We start from the raw sequence: 5,918 nt of genomic DNA on the forward strand, positions 1-5,918 counted from the left end.
TTTGAAATTGTTCACCATCGATCTTTATCTACCTTTTGCGTCTATTGTGACATCTTTCCCATGGGTTTGAAGAAAGTCAGTGGTAATTGTACCATTAATTCCAACCATTGGAAACTTGGAAATTAGCATCAGGCTGCCTTGATGTCGCGATTGGTTGAAATAGTCAGCTGGAGTGCTATTTAAACGCTACCGGAGTCCTTTAAGGTTAAGATCAAATTAAATTTTCTTCAAGATGGAGAGTTGGCTTATTTGTGAGGTATCGTTCATGCTTAACTATGCATTCAGTGTTAGTTGTGCAATATTTTCTTTTAACAAATACCATGCTCATGGGGATTGAATGTTGGTTTTGCAGTCTTTTATTTTCAAGTATTTAATTATATGTATGGTAAATTTGAGAAGAATAGGATAGTGATAAAGTGTATAATGCAACTTCTTTATGCGATTCTTTCTTATCTGGACCCAATATATAGTATAACTCTAAACAAGTGTATTTTATCTTTTGAAAATAGTCTCGTGGCCTACAATATAAATCATATGATCTATTTTGTCAGTCTAATGTCTCGAAAATGAATTTTAAAGGAAGTAACCAGTTTATGGATAAACCATTGGAAAAAGGCTACTCAAGGTATATCATGCCATTCATGATATTTCACAAAATATTTGTTTAATCTTACTATAAAAAATTAGTACAATTTTTTTTAATTCTAAAGAAATAAATCCTCGTAGGATTTGTACCAAGGTATGTTGAGTTCATCGGGTAGCTAGAGGAAATGTTTAATATGGAAGAAGGTTCTCATAAAGATTCCATATTCTCTCCATCTTGAAAATATGCTTTAGAAATACAAACATTCTCTTGTAGAAAATTCAAACTAGTGATGTAATGCTAAATAAACAAGACTTGAGAATTTGTCCAGAAAAATAGTGAAACAATGGTTGCAGTCTTCTCACACCTATAGAGTTTCTATAATGATCTTAAATCATCAAACTGCAACTTGATTCCCCTATCACCAAAGGAGGCACATCTTCATAGAAGAATACTCTTAATTGTTGTCTTTATTACCGCTCAAATTGTATGTTATGTTACCCCTTCTTTTATCAGGGGTACCTATGACAAATATTTTCACTTGCATTTGGTGAAAAGGGTTGGATACGAATAGGTTGCCTTACTTAGGGAAATAAAGCAAGTTCAATTGTAGCATTACATCATCAACATATTTATTGTTCTCTTATAAGCATACTAGGATCAAAATATCCTCATTATAGGTGTGTATCTTATGATTAGATATTTTGAGATTTATAGTGCAACATCAGGCCATGATTTATTTACAGCATTATATGAATTCTTAAGGGAAGTATGGAAAGGGTGATTTATGAAACCTATGTGGGTTCTATTAGAAATATTCCCCAGCTGGTAATTGAGCACCTTTAAATAATTATTAGAGAAATTATCGAAAAAAGTTTAAAATTGACAAAGTTTACAAGTGTCTGACTAGTCAATAGTGTGATCTTCCTTCTTCAGGTACAAATAGTATTTTTGCAAATATCGTGGTGTTGATGAGTGAGCTAATATGTGATTATTATGATTGAAGAAATTCGAAGTGGATGTCAGTACTAAGTTTTTTGTTTTGCAATTAGAAAAGAATCACCAAAAATTTAGATCCAGGGGATAGTTAATACAGGGACATCCTACTTATCTTGATCATTTGTGTCCATAAATAGGAAAGGGGGGTTCTTCATTATGAAACAAATCATCAATGTTGATAATGGGAACAATCCTTTAGGGAATTAATATGGTGGCAAGAATAATAGTCATTTTAATTAGTTTTGGGTAGTTAGAAAAAGAATTGGGTGGCTTCACCATTGGTGTGGCTAACATGAGAGTTAGTGAACATGCCTTGCTTCATGTGGCCTATAAATTAAGTTATGTGGAAGAAGGGAAATCCTCTTTTCCAAATGTACCACTTAGAGCCAATATATATATGAAGTTGAGCTTATTGGTTTCAAGTAAGCCAAGGAAGTTAAGGAAGGCAGTGATATGACAATAAAGGAGTGAATTAAAGCAGTAAATAAGAGGCGATGGGAAGGTAATTGAGGAAAACGTAGTAGAGGCTTTGCAACAGTATGAAATGGCCCTAGCATACATGGGAGATAATTTTATTTTTCATTTGTTTGGAAAATACAAGGATATGGTGACTATTGTGAAGAACCATTGCAATCTTAATATGGTTCAATGTTTGTTGAAGTTGAACCATTATGAAGAAGCCATTGGCTAGTGTAACATGGTATTAGCTGAGGATGAGAATAATACGGAGACTTTATTTAGACATGGTAAGGAACGAGCTGCTCTAGAGTAGACTGATGATGCAAGAGAGGAATTTTTGAAAGTTAGTAAAAATTCTCGTGAAAATAAGGCAGTGATACAATGATTGTATTAGGGTGTTATATCTAAATGGAATGATGATTTAAGGGTCTATCATGGTGACAATATTATGTAGGGAATAATTTAAGAATAAGTACTTAAATAATTAGTTATTGAGAACATGCCACATCACTCTGGTCAGGATAGAGCAATGGATAAATTTATGCACAAATATGGCACCCCTTTCATAGCTCCTCAGGGGAATAAGGCATTCGTTGTTGCCATGGGAAACAATCCTCAATCAAGGATTGTTATTTTGTGCCCTGCATAATGAACCCCTTGCAAAATTGTAATTCAAACGTGGGAATGTGGTTCTATTCCAAGAGAGAATTCTTTTTTAAAGCTTGACCACATGTATGATGGGGTATAGGAAAAATGGTATATAAAAAGGAGGTGGTGACGACTCTTTTGAATCAAGGTTTATAGTTGCAAGGACCCAATTAGTCCCAATCGATTTCAATCACTGGCTAAGGTAAAATCCATCTAATACATGGTTAAGAGTAACAGTGGTGGAAGAACCAAGGCCCTAGTTAAACAGGAAGTTGGATAATCCTATGTTCCCTTGTTAGTGTTTATCTAAGGCAACGAGTGGATATATTGACCAAGCCCACATAGTTCAAGTCACTCACCCAACACCTTGACATCCATTCAATACTAAATGGTGTAAGGTGGTAAACCAAACCAGTTGTGGAAGTTCAACCTGTTTCAAAGCTCATGATCAAGAGCCCACAACACTGAAGTTTACCTATTTTCATTTCATTCCATGGGATTTTAATTGTTGAATCCATTCACACCTTGGAATGGGTATTTCGAACATCTATTTTCATTTTTGGATTGAGAAGATGGCCAAAACTCTGTAACAAATGTTCATGGGAACGTGGTTTTATCTTAAGATTGATGCATGTGGTTTTCAAGCCAGTTTTTGCATTTTTAGAAGGATATAGTGAAAGGTGTTGGATTAAATTAATTATTCATGAAATGCCTTTGAGGATTGACCCACTTTATGGGGTCCATTATAATAAACTATTGATTGTATCATTGTTCATTTGGCAAGGCCACTTTTCCTCTTATTTATTTTTATATTTTAGCTAATTAGTTAGTTCTAGAAATTAGTCTAGGTGGAAGGTTCTCTTACATTGTAAAGGAAAAACATCTCCTCTTTTACAGAAAGGAAGGATTTCCTCATTTTGAATCATGGTTGTGTTGTCACCTATTACACATGTTTGCAATGGTGTCAAATGATGTCGAATGGTGGCCAAAAAGGGAGACCCTAAGTGCAAAAAGGTTAAAGAAGAGAGCAAATATTGGAGGACGAAATCACGATGAGGAGGCTAAAATCAAAAGGCTAAGTCTCAAAGACAAAATGAAATCTGAAATTGAAAGAGGAGTGATGAAATTCAGGACTCGATCACATCAAAGCTCGATATCGGGAAGGATGGCAGGAAGGCATATCAGAGGTCAGTTATTTGAAGGATCGAAATAATTGGAACTTTTTTAATTCCCTATTGAAAAACATTTGATGAGAGGGGATTTGATATATGTTGGCACTTGGCCACAAATACCTCAAAGAAATAAGGGTGTAGAGCAGGCAGAGCACATAAGGGCAAAGGAGGAATACCAGAGGTTTGAAAAGGCATCATAACTCTTTCGGAAAAAGTTCTGATGAAAAGGGCTCTGATACAGACTGGCGATTGGTCATGAAAATACAAAGGAAACTAGTGCAAAACCAAGGACCCTAGGGACCCTTTTTCTCTCCTCAAAACTAGATCCATGGAAGCAGATCGTTGGTTCCGAGAAGCTGACAGGGAACACTACATCAGCATGAAGTGGAGAGACAAGGAAATGTGGTAGGTGATTTCAGCATTTTAGAGGACCTAAAGGGACAAACCTTGGTGACATGTGTCACCACTCAGGAGGAGCCATGTGGAGATGAAGACATCATCATGATGTCACTTCAAAGGTCTGAATTTCAGAGGAAGAGGATATTGGAACTCTTTTTTAATTAACATTTGAGAAATATTAAGATGAAGAGGAGCTTCAAAATCATGTTGTAGTCAGTGACTGGGAACTAAAGGGACCAAGGGTATAGAACTGGGTAGAGCACTGAGGTGCTAAGATAGAATTTCAGAGGATGGTCACCATCAAAACTTCATTTCAATTCTAAATTGAAAAGCTTCTGATGAGAGGGGATTCGATATATGATGGCACTTGGTCACAAAGAGGTAAAATAACTAAGGGCTTGGACCAAGGCCAAGCACCCAAGAATTATAAAGAATTTCAGAGAGAAAGGCCATCGAAAATTTAGTTTAATTTGTATTAGGAGAACCTACGATGGAAGGAGCTCCAAAATCATGTGGCAGTTGGTCACAAAGACTTAAAAGGACCAAGGGCACAGAGCTGGGGCAGATCACCAAGAGCTACGAGCCCATCAGATGTGGGAGTTTTCAAAACTCCAAGATTAATTCTCAATTTGAAAACTTCCTATGAATAGAGCTTCGATATTATATGGCGTCTGATCATGGGAACTCCAAAGAATTAAGGGTGCAGAGAAGATTTATTACCTAAGTGCTATGGGCCATATGAGGGATGTGAATTTTGTAACTCTTGTGAAAATTATAATTTGGAAAAATTACGATGAAGAGGGGCTCCGATATGTGGTGGATCTTGGTCATGACTATCTAAAGAACCAAGGGTGGAGCTCAAATTACAAAGGGATATAGGCCTTGATAGGAACCCAAAGGATTTATCACCCAAGTGATAAGGCTGAGATCATGGCACCCGGTCCCATGGGATGAATAGGAAGAGGGCCAATGCGAGAAGAGATTGAAGGCATCGAAACTTTATGTTTTTGGAATATCATTTCAAATGAAGTTACAAGGATAGAATTCTCCGATATTGCAGTGCCTATGTATTAATCCTTTGGTCGTAGGCAGTGGTCCCATCGTTGAGAAGCGATAAAATAGCTTAAGCAAGAGGAGCCAAGGGCGATCAGAGTTTTATGTTTTATAATAATATTTTATAAGATTTACGATATATATTGGGTTCCTATAAGTATTTCCTAGAGTGTATGTAGATGGATGGATCGGTAGCTATGTTATAGAGCACTGCTAATCCCACCATAGTTGATTGCTTCGAGCTCCAGAAAATGGGGAATTTGAGCAGTTAAGGGGAGAAAGCAATAGGCATATCCGCTGGTGAATGTAGAGGAACACCATGGCAGAGACTTGGCCTAATCATAGGCAATCACAGGAATCCGCATGGAGATATTTTGATGTGTCCATCATGCATTTTTCCCATGTTCTTTATTTTATAATTTGTTGCATTTTAAATAAGGAATCAATTTGTTATGTAATCATTTGAACATGTGAGCACCGAGATAGCTAGTTAATCATAGAACTGTAACTTTAGAAGATATTTTTTAATGGTTGTCCCAAACTCCCCTATCCTTCTAAATAGGGGGAAGAAACTCATTTTAAAGGTTCCCAAATCTTGTATTCCA

At 36.3% G+C, this 5,918-nt stretch overlaps 1 pseudogene; it reads left to right on the plus strand.

The window, feature by feature from the left end:
- The first annotated feature begins 1,354 nt into the window (after window positions 1-1,354).
- LOC149257859 (peptidyl-prolyl cis-trans isomerase FKBP42 pseudogene) lies at window positions 1,355-2,426 on the plus strand (annotated as a pseudogene).
- Window positions 2,427-5,918: the final 3,492 nt, after the last annotated feature.

The sequence above is a fragment of the Pinus tabuliformis genome, chromosome 6 (genome assembly GCF_031772625.1).
Source record: "Pinus tabuliformis cultivar Carrire ecotype Pingquan chromosome 6, CPIR1, whole genome shotgun sequence".
Lineage (NCBI taxonomy): Eukaryota > Viridiplantae > Streptophyta > Pinopsida > Pinales > Pinaceae > Pinus > Pinus tabuliformis.